Source organism: Pongo pygmaeus, chromosome 3 (assembly GCF_028885625.2).
Source record: "Pongo pygmaeus isolate AG05252 chromosome 3, NHGRI_mPonPyg2-v2.0_pri, whole genome shotgun sequence".
NCBI lineage: Eukaryota > Metazoa > Chordata > Mammalia > Primates > Hominidae > Pongo > Pongo pygmaeus.
The window spans coordinates 126,778,910-126,804,169 of NC_072376.2; the positions used below are offsets into that span (position 1 = coordinate 126,778,910).

Below are 25,260 nucleotides of genomic sequence, written 5' to 3' on the forward strand. Positions count from 1 at the left end.
GCAAACTAACACAGGAACAGAAAATCAAACACCGCATGTTCTCACTCATAAGTGGGAGTTGAACAATGAGAACATATGGGCACAGGGAGGGGAACATAACAGGGGGCTGCAAGGGGGTGAGGGGCTAGGGGAGGGATAGCATTAGGAGAAATACCTAATGTAGATGACGGGTTGATGGGTGCAGCAAACCACCATGGCACAAATGTACCTAATGTAACAAACCTGAACGTTCTGCACATGTATCCCAGAACTTAAAGTATAATAATAATAATAAAACAACAAAACGAAATATGCTACATCTTCCCTAGCACTTTTTTCTGGCTAGAATTGAAGATCTGGTGAGTACCAGAGACTATCTCTTTCCTTTATGCTTGACTTTCATCAAAGGAGGTAAAAAAAGGCTCATGGACACAACTTGAGGTGGTGGACACTGGACCTTGCCGTTTCCGAAAGAAGTTCAAGAATCTGCACCCAGTGAACAAGGACTAGCCTTTCATCATTCCATAGGTATTTACTGATGGCTCCCTTAAGGCCCAACTTAAACGTAGACAGAGATGATGTTACTAGCTGAGTGTTATTGAGGATTTAGTCCATACCAGTCTCTGTACTAAGGACTTTACCTCCCTTTCCCTATTTGCTCCTCATTGCCTCATGGGATAGATATATTAGTGTCATTTGAATATGAAGAAACGTAGGCAAAAAGAGTGAAAACTGATGATCTCTTCACTGTTAATGCACTTTTGCGGTCTGTACTCCACTCTAAGTATATTTTATTAGATCCTTATGTCTTGCAACACCCTTGAGAAGTAGAAGAGCATTGCTATGGCACACAGTTTGTCTTCCCCTTAATTTTAAAAGCTCTTTGGTGGACATGAAAGAAGTGTAGGAGATGTTCTTTCCTCTAGTTTCCCCCCATTTTTAATCTGGAAATGGAGGCAGACACTGTAGAAGCCCAGGCTCTGGGGGTTCATAGAAATAGATGCTATACAGATGTAAGCTATATGGTTCTCGGGAAATAAAATGAAGTTCTAATAAAATGTACTGAAAAGTGATTACACGGCACTAATAATGTGGGACTGTCTGAAAGGAGAAACCTGCTTCTGAAAGAACGGCTTCTCCTTTTCCCTCCCTTTGAAGTGATTTCAGCTGCCCAGAGCTGCCCTGAAGGAAATCCATCATAGAGAGGAAAGAATAGTCCTATTCTAACCCTCCCCCTTCTTTTTATGCTCCCCTAATACCTGCCCCTGCTGCAGCCTCATCATTGCTTTATGACTGGCTGGTGAAGGGAAAAGCTATTCCTAGCATAGCAGATGTAGGAAGCCCCAGCCAGATGAGCCCTGGAGCTGGCAGTAGGTTTGGTTTGGTAATAAGAAAACAGCTCAAGAGAAGCATGGGAAAGGGACATTGAACTATTCACTGAGAAACATTATCCAACAGTTGTGAGATAAATCTTGAAAGAGAGAGAAAGAGGGAAAAAGGGTGAATATGAGATGAGGGAAATGGAAGAAAGAGAGGGAGAGGAAGAGGGGAGATAGTAATTTTGCTTCAAAAGGCCTGCAAATTCTGGAGGTATATAAATTCTGTTTGGTTTTGTAATATGAATATTAAAATATTACACATCAGCCCCTTAAACTTATGCTAAAGTGACTGTATTCTCTTTATTTTTATAGCTATTAAGTCTCGCACATTAAGAGGGGATGCTTTCCTGATTATACTGTGACTAGGCATAAGAATAGGAATTATTTTCTCTGGAGTTTGTTATGAGGCAGCGCCCTATTCTTAAAGAAATTTGCATACAGTTGAAGCACTGGTATACTGATGTTGTGTCCTGTCATTCTGTTTATGTCACCAAACACTGCCAACTCTGTCCAAGACTAAGAATTGGGAGAAAGGATTGGGAATAAAAGGAAATAAATGGAAGTTTTAAAAATGCTTGAAGAAACAAATATAAAATAGAAAAAGAAACCAGAATCATAAAAGATAAAGATTTATGAGAAGGCATTAGAAACCCAGGGCAGTACAGCTATAAAGGCCCATACTTGTTACTTGGTACTACAGCTGTCAAAAATGCTTCCAGTAGGGGGAAGTTCAATATCTCACTAGACAGCTCATTTTATTTCTGAAGAGTTTACTAATATAAGGTTCACATTTGGATTAATCCAGGCTCTTCTTGTCTGGAATCTTAACAAATCTGGAATCTCTTCTATGTTAATGTTCTTCAAATATGTGAAGACAGTTACCACGTTTCTGAGTTGTCTCAGTTATTCCAGCCAATCCTCATGCTCTTTGGTTGCCAGATCTCCTTGGCACACACTTCAGTGTGTCAGTGTCCCTCTTACAATCTGGCACTTTGAATTGAACATAATCCTTCAGATGTGGTCTGGACAGTGTAAAGTTCAATGGGACTACTCCCTTTCTTGATTTGAAGTCGACACTTCATTAAGACTCACACGAGCTTATTTGGCAACACGTCATACTGTTGGCACATGGTGAACTTGTAGGCAGCTAAAACCCCAAGTTATTTTTTTTTCTATATTCACTGTTCTTAAGCCAGTTGTCCTCTCTCTTGTAGAAGAGGAGTTTATTTTATGAATCTACAGAAAGAATGTTTTGTTTCTTGATGCTTTCTCTCATTCTTCCTGCTCTTTAAAGATCTAGAAGATACTTAATTTTGTCCTTCAATATGTTAGCCCTCCCTCCTGTTAATTTTGGTCAATATGTGTCTTCATCTGAATCACGTGTTCAAGAGTTTGAGGGGACAGAACTAACTCAGAACAAAGCCTTATAAATTGTTATTGAATAACTGCTCTTAGGTTAACTTTGATTTGTTACTCAATTCACTTTGAATGGCACGTTCAACTTTTTACTTACCATTCAGTTTATTTTTTTTTCTGATTGAAAGGATTGTCTTTTCTACAAGGCTTGTTGAAACTGAGATATAGCACATGTATAACCTCCCCGGATTTTGCATGCTGGAAGAAATTTACTTTTCTTTTTCATTTTTTAAGAGACAGGGTCTCACTACATTGCCCAAGCTGGAGTGCAGTGACCATTCACAGGTGCATTCATAGTGTACCGCAGCTTAAACTCCTGGCCTCAAGCAATCCTCTCATCTCAGCCTCTCGAGTAGCTGGCACCACTGCAAGAAATTTAAGTGATATATTTTGGGCTTGAATTATTTTCAAACAATTTAAGACCACTTCTAATAATCACCAATTCCTGTAGTAACTTACTGAATAAAAATCAACTTCCCAGCCAACTTGATTTTTTAAAATCAGGGAACCATAGTCAACCTATTAATTAGTTTTATTTCTAAAATCCAGACTTCTCTCTTTTTTGACATTGAGATACTAGTCTTCAGTATCCTTGCTTTTTATGAGCCTTCAATGAATGCTTTAAAATATTTTCATACACATATCAATATTTAAAATATGCCATGTAATGTAATGCACCCTGGTTTCTCAATTTAGCGAACTGTTCTTACAGTCTGTTAACCCACGAAACCAAGCGCTTTCATACAAGGTTAAACCCGTGGGTGAGGTAATGCTGAAAGCAGTCACTAGAGGGAAATAGAGGGCTGAGAACTAGGTACAGGAATGGTCGATCCCTGGTTAGAAGGACCAAGAGAACGATAGGCTGGAGAAGGCTAAACCTCTGTAGAAGAGGCTACTCTCAGGTTTACCCGGAAATTCCACTTTAGAGATGGTTCACATAAGAACAGAGATAGAGCTGGGATGCAATCAAGACAGATCAGCCAGTCAGCACTCAGTTGGAAGACACATCAATGACAACGTTTTTAGGAAGTTTGATATCAATGCTAGAAAATGACCTTGAAGCAGGAGTCTTAGTGTCATGGTTGAAATCTGCAGTCCAAGCTAAGATCAAAATTATATCAATTCAGCAATAATCGTTACAATTTATTGACTGTCTACTATATATCTAGCAATGAACCAATATTATCTCCCATTCTTGGAACAAGCTTTGGAAAGTAATATTTTCCCCATTTCACAAAAAGGAAACTGAAGAACAGGATTTAAGAAGTTTAAGTGGCAAAACTGGGATCTCAACAGAGATTAGTTGAGCTGCAAGGCATGTACTCACTATGCTGAAAGACTGGACAATACCGTATTCTGATTCAATAATTAGAACTCTGGGAAGAGAGCTCTGTAAAAGCTTGGAGCAATCTTCTCCTCAACTCTAAGGCCTTCTGTCTTAGAATTTGTGGTGAGTGGACACATCTTCTCACTTATCATGCATAGGCTTCTATTTTCTGTAATCAAATTTCATCAGTCCTTCACAGATTTGAAGTTCATTCTGCTTTTTTAGGACCATGCAAACAAAATATATCCTATTAATACATTTCATTTTCTTTAAAGTCAAGGCAAATGAATACTTTGTAAACTTAATGTATGGCTTTTTAAAAGTTATATGTAATGAATACAAACAGTACAGTGAAAATTCTCAGTGAGAATTTGAATTTCTAATAGGATTTGAATTTCCAATAGGATCTGCACCTCTTGGCCCAAATATTGGCCACATAAACATGGCACCAGATCTATCTGGTAAAAATGCATATTAAGTAGTTTAGGGAGCAAATGTTTATAGGGGGTAAAAGAATTTTCAGTTTTAGCATCTGTAAAGCCAATATTAGGTGAACAGGTAAATGAATTCAGGGATAAAATGATCAGTAGCAGCATAATAAAAGGATTTTAAAAGCACTGAACCTTAAATAACTCAATGGAAGTAAAGAGAAAGTTCAAAAAATGATTCACAAGATAGCTCAAGCGATAAGGTCCCTGATTTCAAGGATGTATACATATGTTTGAATAAAATTGTTTCAAGAAATCTGAGGTTCAAAAGGCAATATTTCTAAACATACTGGAAGCATTCTAAAACAAGCTAGAGTACTATAGTAATAAGCATGGTTCTTTATAGTTTTCCTGTTCTGGGTTTCTAATGCTTTTCTCAAGACAGAGGGAATTAAAATAATATATTACCATCAAAATCCATGTTAGGTCTTCTGATGGGATTTCCTGTGGTTTCCTCAAGTCACCGACATCTCACTACATATTTGAATATATCCATTACATATCTCAATGTGTTTAAACCTATTAAGAATGATCTCCCTCCTGTTTGTCTTCTTCCTCCACAACATATACGAATACAAGATTCCTTGCAATTAATACAAATTTCTTCCTTGAACTTAATAATGTTTTCTTAGCAGATTTCTCTGATCCAAAAAAAGTAATTTGCAAGGAATATGAAATAGAAAACAACTTCAAGTTTATAGACTGGAGACCCATAATTCATATTATTTGTATATGTTTTCATCTTTTCTGAAAATACAGATTTTAAATACTTGTAAAAAATAAATGGGATGTTTGTTTTAAATTCTGCCTCAATCCAAATACCTGAAAAGCCCTGTATTTCAAAAACTTGAAATTTCATTCTAATTTTATTTAAGGTTAAACATACAAGTGTGCTTTAAAAGTTCACATCTATCTCCCTTAATTTGGGCTGTACAAATTGTCCTGAAGATTTACATAGTTATTATGGCTTTTTTTTTGATGCACAAGGAACCAATAGGTGATAATTTATCTCATAGCAGCAGGATAGATGAGCCCAGCTCACACTGGGCACTTACTGAGCAACGTCCTACTTGCTGAAAACGGAACCTTATAAAAGTTGGGCTGTTTCTAAAATGTCCATGAGCATTCTAAACCTATAGTCTGAGCCAGATGTCTGGAAGCTCTTAGAGATGATTTTTATTTTTTCTAATACAGTCATATCTTTCCCTTTGCTGTTTTCTTTGCACTTATCTGTCTTGTCTTATTCGGTTTGGCTCCTTCTGTCCCCGCTGTAAACAGAAGTATGTTCTTTCTTCTCCCTCTCAATTTATTGACTTTTCTTTTTCTTTTTCTTTTTTCTTTGAGCATATGTGAGCATACAGCATCTGTTTCCAAGCCTATGCCAGATGGATGAAAATAATTATTGGAGAAATCTGAGAAAAGGAAGGTCAAGGCACTTTTAACATCAGCAGAAGATAATGAAAGGGTAGAACAAAAATCGAAAATCAGAGACACTGTCAGGAGTAAACTAAAGCCACTTCTCAGAGTTTCCATAGATCCAATGGCACTGCCATAAATCTAGATTGAGAAAGTCCATTAGCAGTTATTGCAGATACACTTACCTTCTCCTCACCCCAAATTCTAAATAAAATATATCAAAATAAATGAACAGATTAGTTATTATTTAAATATTAACCCAATTTGCCAGCTTCTTTTAGGTCGTAAATTTACATGGACTCATGGTAGTCCAAATGACTGTATAACCAATCAGGATATTTAGGAAAAAAAAAAAAAGAATCAGTGGCAATACTCAAGCCCAGGTTCTATGCCATCTGCAAGAGCTGTGCCATAGTTTTTATTATAAAAGAAACTACTATTAGGATGCAGTTGGACTGGTTTTTCCAAGCACCAAATCCATATGGGTAGAACTCAATAAATACCATGCAAATAATAATTACTAACATCTGTAGAGTGCTTTCCGGTCTACATGTTGCTTTGTTTAACCTTCATAACTGTTATAATCCTCTTTTATAGCTCAGGAAACCGAGGCTTAGGGAGGTAAAGTGATCTAGTTAAGAGCACACAGCAAAAAACTGTTTTAAACCATAAATATCAACTCTAAAATGAAGTTTTTTCATTCCAAATCCAGAGCTTCTGCTACCTTGTGGTGCCTCTCTGAAAATGTTTTAACAACAATAATGTTGTGATTATACCTTTCAATGTAATTTTTAGAAAATGTTGCCTTTTAGTATCTTCCAGCCACAGCAGCTAATATTTTATGAGTCATATTTCTGAGTTATTTGTAGTATGGAAACTGAACATTTGAAAACATTATTGAAATCTATTTAAAAACTCTTATTTGGTTAATTTGTAAACCTCAACCTCCTTGCCTCAAGTGATCCTTCCACCTCAGCCTCCCGAGTAGCTGGGACTAAAGACATGCACCACCATGCCTGGCTAGTTTTTGTAGAGACAGGGTTTTGTCATGTTGCCCAGGCTGGTTTCAAAGAGTTTGTAGTGATTTTGAAAGCAAGCTAGATAAAGCCTACTTTATGAAACATGTGCTTAGAATAAAATAGATTAGGATTTAAATTCATAATAATAAAGAGCCACCTCTCCTTATAGGGAATATTCAATATATTCCCCTAGAACATAGTTAATTGTTAATCACTTAACAGGAAGACTAGGAGAAGGGGTTCTAAGACATTAAAAGCAAAAATGGGAAGAAATGTTTTAAATAAACTAGAAATCAGTGGGACCACACATTCATTTAATAAATCTTTACTGGCCATTTACTATATATCATATAACGCCAAATACTTGGGGAAATTTAAATTTTATAAGACAAAGCCTATCCTTTTGAAGAGCTCAAAGTGCAATGGAGAAGAAAGCAATGAATAAAATATTTGAATTAAGACGGAGAAACTTGTGTACAGGAATAAGCAAGGGAAGTAAAATTAAATTAGAGTTCCGAAGGATAAATTGTACCTTCACAGGATGAGAAATGGGTAAAATGCATTTGGAAAGGAGCAGCTCATGCAATGGCATAAAAGTATGAGAAAGAGATTAAGTTCATGAAATGGTGACATGGTCACTGCAAGTAGGTCACGGGGTACTTGAACGAGTGGTGGGAAAGGAGTCTGAAAGACTACAGGGGCCGGTTTGAGAGGGGTCTTTGATGACACGACGAGATGTAGTGACTTTGCAGGCTCCAGGGTGCCAATAGCCTATGCTTTTCAGGCAGGCAATAGCACCATGGAATGTGCAATTTAGAAAGACAATTCCGGTGGCTTAATGTGGGAAGAGACTGGTGGCAATGCAGCATTTTACAGGCTGTTGCAGTTGTAGCAGCAAGATGGGCCTATAGAATATTGTCCTAAATTAGAGGGTGTATTTTACTTTAGAATAATCAATGCCATTAATAATTGTAGGCAGTTCATAATATAAAATGTTTTCAAGCAAGGGTAGGTTTGGGGAGGAAGGCCTTGAGGAAGATTCATTATATAGTAAGCTAATAGGAATAAAGGCTTCAATGTGATGTCTGACGTCTTAGGATGGTGACAGTTGTTTTAGTTTTAGCTCTCCAAAAAGTATTTCCACCATTTTACTTAAATATCTCTATTAGCATCCTTAAATATTAGGGATTTCTTCTTCTTTTAAAAAAGTTAATTTCAGAGACCTCTCCTGATAAAAAAATAGAAAGAAACTCTTTATGCTTGCAAAGCTAATAAGCAATACATTGTATTGGGAAAAAATATAAAAATAAGTAGAGAACCTTTTATTTAAAAATGGAAATAAGTCTTTAAAGTCATTTTTTCTGCAACAAATGTGGTCTTTTGTTACATGGAGTGGGAAAAATCTTAAATCAAACTTTCCAGGATATAACATTAAAAAACAAAACCCATCAACTCTGAGCTCTCTCTCTACTGTTGAGCACAAAACCAAAATCACAAATGCACAACATTTACTTTCATAGTTCATGGTGACTGATTTGTGTATTGAACACAATGATTTTCTTCCTCTGTGCTTCTTTAAAAAAAGTAACATTAACTTGCAAAAAAGACTCCAAATTGCTTATGTAGGAACAAACTTAAAAGTGAGACAGAATTTCATCTACAAGGCTTAAAAACATCTCTTAATTGTTATGATGTAACAGCAGTCTAAAAATTTTTATCAACAAACAAAAAATCAGTCAAGCACACAGACCTTCTGAGACCATCTTGTCTGGATAACATCTTCAAAGTTAGGACTCAGTGATTACTAGTCTATGTTCTATGCTAAGGTGCTCAAGAAAAACAACTTCATATAGAGTGACATATACAAGTGCAGCAAATCTTTTTAAATTTGCATGTTGTTTTGGGAGCCTTTTAAAAGAAACTGTAAGCCAGCATATGGAAAGTTATAAATGCAGCCCAAGTTTGCTTGGAATCTAATTAGAGATGCCTTCCAGCTGTTGCCACTGCCTGGAGCCTCTATTTCCTCTTACTCTCTCCTTCCAAACAAACCATGGAAAAGCAAGCTGAACACCAGTTCTCCTGCCTGATGCAACATGAACTGAATTAGGCAGTCTGGCAAAAAGGAGATGAAAAAATCAGCCTCCTTATTAAATGTTGCTGTACATAAAATGTACAATGAAAATTCAGTCGAATTAAGGACAGAGGTATAGAAGCAAAATTAACGTTAAAAAATTTAAGTGCATTACCAGCAGCAGGAAAGGCATTATAAATATTATGACTAAAGACAGCATGGTGTCTAATGTTCACCTGTTTGTAGAAAAATGAAGGAATCCATTGATTATTTTTCTATTTGCACTATGTTCTCCAAACTAGACACCTATGATAACCAAAGAAGGTCTTTGAACCCCTAACTTTGATAAAGATCAGGCTCCTACATCATAGATTGGTTATTTTTTTCTCTATGGATATTAACCTGCATGTTTTGACTTTAGCTGATACATATATACAAATAGATACATAACAGAGCTTAAGGCATGGAAGGTTGGGAAAAGGATGTGGCATTGATGTAGCTCTTTGAAGGAAATAAAATTTCAAACAGGCTGAGAAGAGGGTGATTGTGGTATAAATTTACCTCTCCCATTTCTTTAATCTTCTGCTTTCCACTAATTTCCCTACATTTTCTCCTCAGCCTTCACCTTCAAGCATATGTCTCTCTCTATCTTGAAAATATCCTCTCTTTGAACCTGCTATTTTTTAAATTGCCACAACATCTCTCTTTCCTTTGTTGCAAGGTTAAACCCCGCACGCAGGCTACACCCACTCTTGCCATTTCTACTCTACCAACCCTTTTAATAACCTCTCCAGAATCAAACCATTTGTGTTTTGGGAGCGGGATGGGGGTGGGAAGATAAAAATGAGGACTTTCTTCTTAAAATAGCAATTTAAAAGCATGATAAAATTTAAATAATAACTAGAGCTGTCTGAAGAGAACATTTCTTTTCAGGCAAATGTGAAATTAAGTAATCTGTTTCATGTTGCGGTAGACATTTTTCTGAATGGCTCACACAGAACATAAACCTTAAAAGCCAACAGCATACTGTGGGGGGAATAATTTCTGTTTACCCTCAGTTCAGTGTTCTGTCCCATTAACAGCTCTACCTCTAAATATGCATGACATTTCCTTTCAAAAATTTTCTGTTTAATGTTTCAAATGCACACACTAGATCTGACTTAGTAAACCAATTCCTTAATAATGAGTCATCTGGCCAAACATGAGTCAGAGTAATAAAGCTCTCGAGACACTTCACTGTTTGAACTTTAAGGACATATATAAACCTGTGAACAATTTCACAGCCTCAAGAAAGAATTTTTAGCTGTTATGAGAGGCTGGGTAAGAGAACCAGCACTTCCCTGTTTTCATGTCTTATCTTTTCTGAATTTGTAACATTGATTAGAAGAACCTCTGTTCTATAATTTTTTATTTACAGAGATTGCAATGATCATGTGTAGCATTAAAATACAAATTTCACAGAAAGTCAGTATATTTTACTTTATGTATATTAAACATGTTTTTTTTCTTGAACATTTGGCAACTATAATCAACATGAGATTAACTGTTTCATCAGAATGTGTTTATATGGTTGCATATTATCAAATGGAATTTGGTTTCTGAAAAATGGAATGAAAATATGGAACCAAATGGCAGAGCTAAAAGTCAGAATATTCCCAACCTTGTATTTTAGTTAATTTTACTGTGATCTATCAGCCACCCAACAGATTTTTTTTCTGAAAGTCTTCTAGTTTCTCTTGTCTTCAAGCCTATGTTCATTGGGCATTAAGTAGTGTACCTTCTATCATTGCTTCTCTCTTGAATTATTGTTCTCTTTCCATTCTTAGTGTTATCATTATGTTTTTTTTCAGTATTTTGTTTCTCATTCAGACAGCTTCCTACTGGTTTCCCTGTTTTAGAGTTGGAGAAATAATAATGAGTCATTGATAAAATAACAATTAGGCAATGATAAAATGCTAAGAAAACAAGGTATTGACAATGAGTTGTAGTGGGCATTTTACAAAATACACATTGATGGAGAATAAATTTTATGTGTGGTTCCCTATACCTGTCCTGGTATGCCTAACTACAGCTTAGTTGTTGAATAATAGTTTCCTTGTATGCTTTCCTCACTACTGGGCTATTGAATTTGATGACAAGTGAAAAATTTGAGAGCTCGAGATCATCTGAAAACGCTTCTCTACTTTACAAACATTGTTGTTTTCTAATTATTTTCTATGTACCTCCAGTATCCTGGTTTGGATGTTAAAGTATTTCATGCTCATCTCCATGGTGGTGTTATAACACCGCAGGATTATTACTGAACTGCCTCAACTTTAATAGCTATAATTGATTCTGGTGTATTCATCAAAATGACAGCTATAATTTGTAGAAAAAAAGAATCAAAGAATTTTCTTATAAAAGATGTGTTTAATAGATCTGTAGCTCTTTATTATTGCTGCTGCTGATTCATTATTTTCACATTTTATAACTTGATGCTGGTACTTCTTGAGAATGATTGCCTTATTAACGTATTATTTATTTGTAGCATTAAGTCAGTAACTTGTTTTCTTGATATGTTAAGAAAATTCCCTCAGAGTAGATTGAATAGGCCAGTGTATTTCAAACAATGACCCAGGAGCCCTGGAGATTGGCAGAAGTGCCCCGAGCCTGCCTTAGAAGGAAGGGGTTGAGGCTGGAACCTGCACTAGCAGATCTGCTTTCTTTTGTTTTATATGCTGGACTTCTTTTCCATCAAAAAATTCATTTGACTGAAAAGTGCCACAGTGAAAAAGAGTTTGAAAAATTATAGAATAAGTTTCAAGTCCAACAGGGAAATAAACCAATTTACCTTTGGCAAACATAGGTAATGTGAACTGGGCAGCTCCTCTAGGTGAAAAATAAGTAATGCGAGAGAGAGACTACAATGCAGATCCTGAGCAGACACCATGGAGATGGGACACGCACACTCTGATCACACCTGGAGGAGGCATCCAGCACGTTGGAAGTGAAGTAGCACTTACCCGACAACATAACCTGGCTTGCCTAAAGTTTTACACTTTAAGATTTAAAATAAAGGGGCTTAGAGGAGGGATTTGAACTTGTGAAAGATTACGAGATTCTTATTCTTTAAAAAATAAACAATCACAAATGTTCTTTTGCAGGATATGTTCTGTAGTGCTTGTTCTTAAAATCTAAGAAAGGGAATGTTTGGGCTAACATGTTACATCAGATGGAGGTTGGACGTTTTGATTTCAATACTGTGTGTGGTAACTAAGGTGAATGCATTAAAACAAACATTCCTCTCAATGAAATCTTTCTCAGTGTCTGCACAGCTGTTAACTCTCTGGCCCAGAAAACTGCAGCAAAAGCCAGCAGTAATACAACTTATTCAGGTTGGCCCATAAACTGTTTAGTGAGTACTTCACTTTTGGAGAACAAAAAGAAGAGATCACCAATGTGGAAAAGTTGTAATAAATGACTATGTTCTGTAAATTAAAGCAAATGACCTATTTTTAGCTATTTTAAAATAAGAAGCAAAATAGGTGGACTTCAAGTTTTAACAAAAATCTTGCCAGAGGTAAATCCTTAAAAATTATAATTCTAAAAATGTAAGTGCAGGACCACCAACTACTGCTCAGACTCTTTTACCTTGACATTAATCCAAGAGAAAGGGAAAAACATGCATGTGTGCCTGTGTTTGTCTCTCTCTCTCTCTGTGTGTGTGTGTGTGTAAACACTTGATATTTGATGCAATCAATAGTCTGAAGTAGCAACATTTTCATTTTGATGAAAATAGGGACGTTGAGTTCATACATTGGCTCTTTGTGTTGATTTCTTTTTATCACCAACCATCTGGCCATATGGATGCACTAATAACATGCAGAGTTTTGGCTACAAATCCAAAGTAGTGAAGTAAGGGAGAATGGTGAATTCACCTAGTTCATTCAACTCTGGGACAGCCATGAGGCCAGACAAGTATGCTTGCCCTAATGTAGCACCCTGCCCCAACATTCACCTGTGCTGCTTTTTCTTTCTTTTGAAATATTAGTGAGTGGCTGAGCCAGAACTCAGATGCAGACCTTCTGACACCACTTACTATGATAAAAGAAAAAAAAAATCTATAACTGCAATGCTTCAAAATATAAAACCTAAGGGAGTCATAAAAAGAAGGGAGAAACAAAGACTATTATTTATTGGTAGGCTTTGAAATGTGAAATGTAATTGTCAAAGAGATCCCTGTAACTTGTGATACATGTCTGCTTGAGCAAGCACCTTTTTTTTTTTTTTTTTTTTTTTGCTAATAGTTGAATGAATAAACTTGAATTGGTCCTTGACTCCTCCTTTTCTTCCTGTTGCATTTGTAGTTCATCAAAAAATCTTGTCTGCTCTATCTGCAGAATATACTCAGAATCCATCACTTTCCATCACCCCTCCCTCCATCCCACGATCTGTCACACAGGTTAATGCTATGGTCACTTTAACAGATCCACCTGCTCTCCATCTGACCTGCATGATCTATCCTCAACACAGCCACTAAAGCAGTTCTGTTAAAAACGAAGTTAGATCAGGTTCCCCTTCTGCTCCAAGCTTCCCAGTGGATCCCATTTTAGTCGAGTGAAAGTCAGTGCCCCTGCCTGGGCCTACATTACACTACAGGATCTGGCTTCTTTAACTGCTTTGATCCCATTTCCTCTTAATCTCTCCTGGTCTGTCTCTGAACTAGCTTAGTGGGGCTGTCCTGTAATGGTACTTGAACACACCAGGGGTGTTCCTGTTGTAATACTTATGCATTCACTCTTCTTTCTGCCTGGAGAAGTTACATACAATGATCCCTTCCTTGCCTCCCTTCTTATGAAGGCCTTCAGTGACCTTTGTAATATTGTCCTCTCAATTTCTGTGACTCCCAATCCTCTTTCCTGCCTTATCTTCTTTCTTAGAGAATGTCACCCTCTAGCATACTATATAGTTTTCTTATTTTTGTCTTCTAGTCCATCCTCATGTTGCTATAAAGGACTGCCTGAGACTGGGTAGTTTATAAAGGAAAGAGGTTTAATTGACTCACAGTTCCACCTGGCTGGGGAGGCCTCAGGAAACTTACAATCATGGGGGAAAGGGAAGCAAACATGTCCTTCTTCACATGATGGCAGGAAGGAGAAGTGCCGAGCAAAAGAGGGAAAAGCGCCTTATAAAACCATCAGATCTTGTGAGAACTCACTCACTATCATGAGAACAGCTGCATGGGGGTAACACCACCATGATTCAATTACCTGCTGCAGGGTCCCTCCCAGGACACTTAGGGATTATGAGAACTACAATTCGAGATGAGATTTGGGCAGGAACAAAGCCAAACCATAATCACCCAGTGTCTAGAACAGCACCTGGCAAAGAGTAGGTTCTCAATATTGAATGAATGGATGAATGAATGATGGATGAATTTCAGGGAAATAAAAACGACACCACTTAAATCAAGGGCCATTACTTAATGAACGATTAACTGATAGTGGAGTGTCACAAGGGTTACAAATTAGTCGATGAATAGTTTTCTTCCTTTTAGAATTTCTAAAGGTATACATTTAACCTTGGGAGTTTCCTTTATGTAATTAAGAAATAATCACACTCAGCTACATCATGGGTTTGAGGTGAGGACTAAATGACATAATCCAGTGTATTAACATTGATCTTAAAACACTATTTTAAATTACTTTTTTAAATTTTATTATTTCGACATCTGGAATCATTCAGAGACACAGTGGAAAAGAAAACAGATCTAAAAAGCTCTATTCTTGGAAACGAACCACTGAATTATTTTAATTTTAGCAAATCTCAGACTATTGATCCAATTGACCCATTTTTCTTTTAGAGATAAATAATGACAGTGAATTATCTAGCTAAGGTGGCTATAACACTTTAGAAAATTATGATATACTGTATATGCCACATACTCTGAAACTGATGAAAACCAGATAAAATTCATAGCTTCCTGATTTAAACAACACACTGAAATAAGCATTTGTTTTCTTCAAGTTCACACTGTAGTAGAAAAGGAGCACATAAAAAAGAATATACACCAAAATGTTTACATCTCCTAGTACCTTTAATTTCATGATTCAGTTCTCAGAAACTCATTATTCAGTTATCAGTTGCTTTTTGCTCTTGAACCAATTACTAAGCCTAAAATAAGAATATATAAACTTATTTTATGGGAGAACAGACATACATTAATAGAGATGTTTCTTCCAAGATTGAACTCTATGAGACCTTAAACAAGCTTTCAATTGCAGACTTTAGGAGGAAAAACACAAGTCAACTGACTTGATTCTAAGATAGTACTTAAATTAAATAGTCATATGCATATAGCAGGTGTTAAATAAACAGTTGGGAGAAAAAAAAAAGAGACAAAGACGGCAATAAATCGCCATGGAGCATTAAAGATCAAAACTCTACCGCAGTGTTATTCAGTATGATTCCCAGACCAGCAACTTCACCTTCACCAGGGAGCTTATTGGAAATGCAGAACAAAGACCTCCACCCTAGCCCTTCTGAAATACTAGGGTAGGACCAGAGGCATAATATTTTAACAAGTTCTCTGAGTAATTCTTATACATTGCTCTATTATATACCTCTTACAGTCCTAAATATCTAATTGTTAATATTTGAGAGGTTGTTAGGATCAATAATATATGTGGAAAAAAATTATAAAATCTTTTCACAGTCAAATTTAAACAAAAGATTGTATAGGAACTAGATATTACTTCAAAACACAGTAACAAAAATAGAACTAGAATTATATTTTAAATACCTCGTGGCATCTACACTTATGGAATATTTAAGTTCTTCATTTCATCTCTCAATAAGAGAAACATAGTTTGATTAATAGGTTAAGTATTCTTAGAAATTCTGAAAGGTAATATTGACATCATTAATTTATATATGAAACAAATAAAAAACAAGAACTTCTTCCAACTTCCCAAAACTGTGTGGGAAATAATTTTGAATATGAGTTTCTGGTTTTTAGAATAACTACATCTACTTAGCCTGCTGTTGCTTTACTTTAATAACAAAAGATATTTATTGTTTTCTACTCTAAAGAAAGCTGTGCAGGGATAACAAACCCATCCTGTCAGCCATCTGAATAATGTCATTGAAAAATCCTAGTATTGGGGTTGGAATCTTAGCTTCATTACTTACATGGGACCTTGGCCAACATACCTTACTTCTCTGAACTTGATTTCTTCAAGTGTAAAATGTGGATAATAATAATTACTCTAGAGTTATGAGACTTGGAGAATATATAAAAGAGATACAGATACAGATATACACATATATAGAGAGATAAATATATTTTTTAGAGATAGATATACTAAGAATATATATTAGAGGGTAATGTACATAAGGTATATTTCTTAGCATATACATGCCAAATAAATGTTAAATTGCTATTAACAAGATTTTATGCTCAACTAAATCTTTTATTTAGGAAAAATCTATGATTAAACTATAGAGTTACAAAGACAGCCAAACTAGGAACAAAGTAAAAAATTGACTTCAAATGTTTGAGTTTATATTTCCAAGTATTTTAAAAATATCTAAACCAAATTAAATTTTAATTTGAGTCTGAATCACTCCGCACATACGTTCATTACGACCTTATCCTGTGCAAGAACCTGGTGTGTTCAAAGGATCTAACACAATCTTTAACCTCATAATGTTCAACTCCAAAGATAATTTTAAAAAATCTGATAAAACAATGTAAAAATTATTTGGTTTCAGATTGAAGATTAGGGACAATGTTTTAAATAAATTTCTAACAAATTATAAATTTATTTAAAAATTTTCAATTATAGATTGTAGTAGAGATTAATTAATATTATAATACAGGTATGCTATCAAATTTACAGTATGTATTAATATAGCTTAATAATTGAAATGGCGTTAGTATATATAATTCGTGAATTTTTGCTAGGTAGAAGTACAGAAAAATTAAGTCAAGTAAATTGTGCACTTTGTTTTGGTTTATTTTTAGATAGAAGGAACTTATACTCATTTATGTGATGGTAGAAATGCTTTAGTAGAGATAAAAAAATGACAAAGAAAGAATGTAAAATTGTAAAATCTAAGTCCTTGAGGAGGAAAAAAGTGGCTTGGGGAGGCATGGGTCTTTGACTGATGCATGTATCTCAATGCCTACTGGAAGAAGAAGGCTGCACACGTGCTGTCAATGCTGGTAAGTTGGTAAATTTGGTGTTGGTAATGAAAGGGATAATTTATTATTGCTTCTAATTCTCAATGGAATTTTGAAGTAAGGCAATGAGCTGATGAAAGGATATTAGCAGTTTGAGGAGATGAGAAGTTTGGAAATAGTAGGTCTGAAGAATGGGACACATAATATAGGAAGGTAAAAAAACTGCTGGCATTTTTAGTGCCTATTTTAGATTTGTGGCTATGAATTTAATTTAATCAAACATTGGTTGCCACCCAAATTTTTGCTGCTGTGTCCAGCTGCTGGCTGGACCTTCTTGGGCACTGAATGTTGCAAAACCATGCCTATCAAGCCCATTTGGACTTTGTGCACGGAACAATTCAGCACTCTGACAGGGTCCAGTCAGTTGCCACATCCTCTTTCTCATCTATGGCTGGTCCTTACCCTCTCTACCAAGCTTGAGAACAACCAAGTTTCAAGAAAAGCATATCATGGTATCTCCTCAGGAAGGGGACAATGACCTAGTGATTATTTTCTGGCATGTCTCCCTACGAGGCTCAGTTGGTTGGTAGATTTGGTGTTGGTGATAGGATAGAGAAATTTTATCATTGATTATATTCAGTCAGTGGAGAGAGAATTCATTGTCATAAAATGAAGGTTTTGAGAGAGATAATTTTCAACATCTCTTTGAGCTCTAAAAATTCTATCACTCTTTGTTGGCTGCCACATCTTATTATTCCCAAGAAAAAGTGTGTAAAGCTTACATAAGGTAAACCTAAAAGGTTCATAAGTATGCTGTCATTTCTGATATGGATTCTACATATGCGCATTTGGAATAAAATTTATAGGAGTAGTTGAGACTTTGGAAATACTCTTCCCTTTCTATTCAAAATAAATTCCCTGAAAATTCAGTTAAATCTAAAACTTATAATGTATTGAGCATTTGTTATATGCCAGGTAATGCTCTATGTATTTTCACCCTTAGGGTCTTATTTAATAAGATAAGAAAGAATGGTCTTTTAAGTTCCTACTACTCTCATTTGATGAGGAGATCTACAGGCTTTACGCAACCTAAGGTTTCACTTGAAGTGTGGAGCTGGGGTTAGACATAGGTGTCCAATCCTATGCCTCCTGCTTCTCAAATAACTTCCACTTAAAATAACTGCTTTCTCTGAATATAATTTAAAATTATGCTTGAACAATTACTAAAGGTTGCTACCAATCTAAATATCTATGTTCGTCCAACTCTATCAAATATGGCATCATATTTCAGTTGATGAGCAATGGTAATATGATGTTAACAATTTTTAAATCAAAACATTCCTCTTAAATTTTAAGCTATTGTACTAACAGATAAAAATTTGAAAGCTCCTAAAATTCAGAATGAATATAGAATGTCATTCTGACATTTTCAATATGTCAGTCATAAAACACTTAACATAGTTTTTGAATATTTTCTCCTTCAGAGCTTTTCACTTGGTTTAATTATTGCATAAATGTTTATTGAGAGTCTGCTTATCAGCCAACATTCATTAACTATTTATGGGCTAAGTTAAAGTTTCCCAGCCTGGAGGTAACCAAGATTATCAAGGTTATATGGGTTTCTATGTGGCAGGCTCTGTTCTAAATGCTTTAGGTACACAATTCTACTTAATCCTCATAATAATCCCATGAGGTACTACAATGATCATCCCCATTTTCCCATGAAAAAACTGAAGGATAGTTTAAGTTATATGGCTGATGTCACATAAGTTCTTTGCTTTTAATCACTGTGATATATATATATGAGAGATATGTATATACATATAATATTTATGTATTTTTTAATTAGACTATATGAAGTTTATAATTTAGTGTATTCTCGTACACTTAGGGATTAAGAGGAAAGAGATAAGTAAGTATAAAAACTGAAACAGAAGTATGCAGAAAAGACGGTAGGAACAGAGCAGAATGCACTTGACTCTGCCTGAGGTGGGGTGAGAAAATGACCAGAAAAGCACTGGTGAGGAGATGAGGGTGGTAGAGAGTCTAGAAAGATGCAATGATGTCTTCCCAGAGGTGAATGAAGAACATTCTACCAAAGGAAGCCCTGCTTAGAAGGAAACAGGAAAATGAGGATGCGGCCCTAGTGGGAAAGTACAAGTACTCTGGCAGTGATAATCCAAAGAAGGTATACACGGAAAATTGTTGGGAGATGGCAACAGAACCTTGGCAGAGGCCAGATTTTGAAGGCCCTTATATGGAATGCTTAGAAATTATGCTTTAGTCTCCAAGTAGTGGAAACTTCTAAAAATTTTAAGCAGGGAAGTGTCATGATTTCGACTATTGTAGGAATTTTACTCAGGTCTTATTGTAGAGGTGGATTCAGAACCTGTAAGCAATATAATCATTTAGGAGGTTATTGAAATAGTGATAATAGAGCACAGATGTCTCAATACCTATGAACCCTAAAACAATATATTAATTCAAAACTATTATGTACCTTCTAAGTGGTAGTCCCAGGGGTGACCTGGAATTCAAAGCTGGATAATATATATTAATAATATTCAATAACATGTCGACATTTTTGATTGAAGGAATTTGAAGTAATTAATCACTGGCCTTTCCATTACCCTATTTTCAATTTCTCATTTAGTGTTATAATTTTAACATCACTGTTTAAATACACGTTTCCTCTCACTTGCCACAGGCTTAGCAGGGTTCCAATAGATTCTGCCAAACATGACAACCAACAACAACTAAAACAGTTTGCAAGTGCAGAGACCTTAAAAAATACACCCCAGTCACCTTTTTGGACATCTCAGAACTAACAATATCATGCAGAAGACCATGCCAGATAAAATATATTAAAATTAAAACATATGGGGTTTAATTTTAACCCTTTTTTTAATCAACAGATTAAAATTGGATGAGACCTATGACTATACTTACAGAAAGCTTTAAAAAAGAATAAAAGCCACTTCTTGTAAGGTTTTTATATGATTAAAATTGTGAAGACATAACTCTAAATTTAAAATAATGTTTACTTTAAAATTACATAATATGTAAAATTCTCAAAGTACTTTCACATATGTTATGTCAATTGATGAGTGGAATAACTTTTAAGATTGGTAAGTCAATAATATCATTACTATGATTCTACAGATGAAAACAATGCATCTCAGAAATATCAAAAAATGTATTCAAGGTCAAAGTCAGTAATTTGTTGAATCAGCACTGTACAGTAACTCAGATTTCCTTACTATAAATTATATGCTATTTCTTCTCAATCACATTGCCTTCCAGGGGGAAATAAATAATCATTTATTCATCTATTCATCCATTCATTCATTCTTCACACATTTACTTAGTGCCTATTAGTACAAAGCACTGGATTGGGTGCTGTGAGATTTATGGAGATTATAAATCAGCTTTGCTGCTTAGGGGACCAGCAAGGGAAGGAAGAGGTTCAGTAATAGCTGTGAAAGAGTGGAAAATCATGCCTAATGAGACAGTTACAGAAAGGAGTAAGAAAGCTCATCGTTGAGATAAATTATTTCTGGCTAAGGAATCATGGAAAGCTGTATAAGCAAAGTGGTATTTTAGGTGAGTTTTAATGAGTGGTTGGCATTTGGGCAAAGAGAGATAGGGTGTAAATTCCAAGGAGTGAAAACAGAAATGAGCCAAAGAAGAGAGGAAATCAAGATGTTCTTGAGAAACTGTGAATCATCCATTTCCCTGGAGTAGAGTTTGAGGTAGAAGGCGAAAGATATGGCTAAAAATATTGTTTAAAGACCGGACTGAGGTGTTTATAATTTTCATAGGAGGCAGAATGGGGTGATGAAAAATAATAAAGTCACACAAGTTTAGGTTCAAATAGCTCTGCTGCTTAAGAAGCTGTGTGACATGACCAATTTATATAATTTCTCCAAAATTTTCATATGCCATCCATAAAATGTGGACATTTGTGAAATATTTTAGAAATATTTTTCAAATAAAAAAATTTTTACCTTCAGCGTGAATGTGAAGATCAAATAACAGGATGTCTGAAAAACAAATGGCACAAGAAGGCCTTCAGTATAAAATTCTTTCTTTTCCTATTCTTTGGTAGTCAGTGGGGGACCTGGGAGGGTGTTCGCTGAGGATGGTGATGTTATAAGAGTCTGTTTCAGTAAAGCAAATGTGTTGGGTAAATTAGAGGAGAGAGGGGCTGGTCAAGGTGGCTCATTCCTGTAGTTCCAGCACTTTGAGAGGGCAAGGTGGGTGGATCACTTAAGCCCAGGAGTTAGAGACCAGCTTGGACAACATGGCAAAACCCTGTCTCTACAAAAAATGCAAAAATTAGCCTGGCATGATGGTGCACACCTGTAGTCCCAGGTACTTGGGAGGCTGAAGCAGGAGGATGACTTGAGCCTGGGAGGTTGTGGCTGCAATGAGCCATGATTATGCCGCTGCACTCCAGCCTGGGTGACACAGCAGGACCCTATCTCAAAAAACACTAAAAAAAAATAAAAAATAAAAAATAAAATAGAAGAGAGAGATTAAAAGATGAGAAGAAGAAAGTCTTTTATTTTTATTATTTTTTTACAATAGGGCATGGAAAAAATGCCTCAATAAGGTAACACTACTGGGAATATATCTAGAATTATAAAAGAACACTGAAACAAACTCTAATTACATCAAGGTAAAGTCTTACAAAAAAGATGAAATCAAAATTAATTTTAGAATATTGCTATAAGAAAAAACTGAATGAAACCAAACTGAAATAAAAAGACTTTTATACTGAGTTCATATTAAAAGCAGGGGCTCTAGGTCTCTTGGTCCTCCTATCTTTGATTTCTAAGAGTTGTCATTTGGATGACACAAGACATTGTCAGCCTTCTGCGCCTGGATAATTTCCACCTTTAAGAACAGCTATTTCGGAAACTCAATAGAATTATCTAAATAGGAATTCACTTCAGTGGCTTTTTGTAAAGACTCTTTAAAATCATGGACTTTGAGCTTAAGAGTGTGCCAATAGTTTACTTGACCATAATTCTACTATCAGAAAACCCATATGGTCAAATAGGAATTGGCAGCTCTTTGTCAAATGGTTTGACTATTGAGCCATTCTTTTTGAAATGGATGTGTGAGGTGTCAAAGCCACCCCCTCCACTTGTTATATTCATTTTCCAGAGTCAAAGTAAGGCTTGAAGGAAACTCTTGTTTTTCCTGAACTTCTAACAGTAAACATGTACATTTTTCTAAATGTTTAAGTATCAACTAAATATTTATGAAAGTAATGACTGAACTCATATAACTAATGTAATTTATATTTACTGAGTCTTGTCTGGGTGTAACATGCTGCTTAAAACTAGGCCTTGAATAAAAGAAGTGGATGGAAGAGGAAGCATGCATGACCGTGATGTTTACAATAAGCTGATGGGAAATGAGTGTGTGTGTACACACATGCCTATGAAATGAAATAATCAAACTCTATTGCCCTAAGCTTACTTGACTCTGTCTCCTATCAGAGTGGCTGAAAGAATTCAGTTACGTTTTCAGGGTTTCCAACACTAGGACAATTCTAACTTGAAAATTTAATATCTAAAATATTTGTAATATTTTGTAAACTGGAAGACATGTTCCCCTGCCTTGACAGGCCACCACCATCCACAGAGGAGGCCTATCTGGATTCTATCTTCCTAGACCAAACTAGGCCACCAGAGCTCCCGACTGAGTGCCTGACTGTACAGTGTGGCTGTAGCTGACAAGGCCCAGCTGAGGCAATTCCAGAAAGAGGCTATAATTAAAACCAGAAACTCACCACTTTCTAAGAGATGATCTGGAAAAAAAAAAAAACCCACCATGATTTTCATCCCTATTTATTTAAGTCTTTACCAAAATTTCAAACTTTCCAATACATTTGCTTTCATTCAGATTCTAATATCTATATGTCTATGTCCCTCCTCTACTCTCACTCAGTCCATTCCCCATCCCAACTCCCTAACCCTTTCCAATATGCCCACTGTTATTTAGCAAAATCCTCCTTTAAACTTTTGTTTTCTAAGAGGTGGGGTCTTGCTGTTACCCAGGCTAGAGTGTGGTGGCCCAATCATAACTCTTTGCAGCCTCAAATTCCTGTGCTCAAGGGATCCTCCCATCTCAGCCTCCCTAGTAGCTGGGACTACAGGTGCATGCCACCACACACAGCTAATTATTTTTAATTTTTAGACACAGGGCCTCACTATGTTGTGCAGTCTGGTCTCAAAGCAAAATCCTCTTTAACTTCATCTCTTCCCCGGACAGCCCCTGTACCTTTTTGCTGTAATTAATTGCTGGCTGTCCCTGCCATATTTTCAAGTTGGGGCTGGGCTTTTACTCACATCCCAATATTCACAGAGCCTGGAGCAGGTACGGGTGCTCTCTTAGTTTCTCACTGGCACTTCTAGACAATTTTGGCTCTTGTCTCCCTTTAAAAGCTCAACGCCTTTGAAAAGTAAGGCAACAGACAATAGACTCACTATCTTTGCTGTTAGAGTCCTTCATCCAATTTCAGGCCTTTTCGGAACCTGACCCCTCATTCATAGATGATCCCAGCACTGGCTCGCTGGCGTCTTTGCTACTTATTCTCTTTTTGTTCTCAGTGATTTCTCAATGGATATCCATGGGAGTGATTATTCAACACTCTGTCCTTCAAATACTTTGCCTTCCTTACTTCCAAAGATGTTTTCCCCCACCTGACCTTAGCACTCATTACCATATAATTTTCAAAACCTGTACTACATAACTAAATTTTGATCCCATGCACACACTTTCCCAATCACTATTATCTATGTTTTCAACTTTCCAAGTTTACTGTAGTGTTCTCATTTCAACGACATCCGGACAGTTAATTTATTGACCTCAGCACTTTTTAAGAGAACATAAGCCCCCATAGTATTCCTGCTTTCTTTGCAAAGAGTCCACGATCCACCATGCTAGTTATTTGGCAAATCTCAAAAACTAGTTAATTCCACCTCTTCAACTGTACTTCTGCACACAAACACCAAGCAGGGTGGGAGAAAAACAAACAAAAAATGCCTGGTGTCTGTTAAAATTTATGACCACAAATCTCAAGTGGGCTCTCATTACAGCCCAGTATTTTTACTGCATTTCTTTACCCAATTCACTTTCTCACTCTCCTAGCAGATATTTTGTATCTCTCTCCCTCTCTCATTAAACCTTCAGATCTTCCTTCTCAGCTAATTACCTGTAGGATAATTCAGAAGAGAATTACTTCAGAGTCCCAAAACCAAATCTTCCAAGCTATTTGCATCTGTACATCTATACTCTCTCTTCTTTCCTAGGAAAATTAATGAACTGGTATAAAAATAGCCAAGGCAATTTTGAAGAACAAGGAGGAGGTTTTACATTCAAGATAGTAATATTTATTATAAAGCTATAGTAGTTAAGAGACCATAGCATTGACACAACAAATTGACAGCGAAAACAATGAGAATTGGAATGGAAAAGTGCAGAAACAGATCAAACATGTGCATTCATCTGATTTATGAAAAGGTGATGCTGCAGTGCAATGGAGACGGTATGGTCTTTTTAATAAACAGTGTGGGTCAAATGGGTATACCCATGGAAAAAAATAATCTTGAACTCTCATTTACACCATACGAAAAACTAATTTCAGATGAATCGTAATCTAAATATAAAAACAAAACAATAAAACTCTTTGGGATAAAAGACCATGGTCATGATCTTGGGGTAGGGAGAATATCTTAAATAGGACATAAAAAGAAAAAGATTATAACATGGATTACAAGAAAATTAAAACCTCCTGTTAATAAAAAAATGAAAAGTCACTAAAAAAACCAAACACACCAAAACTACTAAAAAACATAACACTAAAAAACCAAAACACTTGAGGAGAGTGAAGAAGCAAGCTACAGTATGGGAAAAGAGACTTACAATACAAACATCTAACAAAGGAATAGAATGTATAAATAACTACCACAAGTTCATAAGGCAGAA

The 25,260-nt window shown here is 35.9% G+C and overlaps 1 protein-coding gene and 1 long non-coding RNA gene across 12 annotated transcripts in view; both read right to left on the reverse strand.

Moving 5' to 3' along the window:
• The window catches only part of ARSJ (arylsulfatase family member J), a 130,424-nt gene that overhangs the window by 98,683 nt on the left and 6,481 nt on the right, over positions 1-25,260 (reverse strand). The gene's annotated exons all lie outside the window — the stretch shown is intronic.
• Positions 5,883-24,108, reverse strand: LOC134739458 (uncharacterized). Its single transcript, XR_010126102.1, has 3 exons — positions 21,622-24,108; positions 21,267-21,302; positions 5,883-5,965 (listed from the first exon to the last, which is right to left on the reverse strand). It is a non-coding gene; the product is annotated as an uncharacterized LOC134739458 (long non-coding RNA).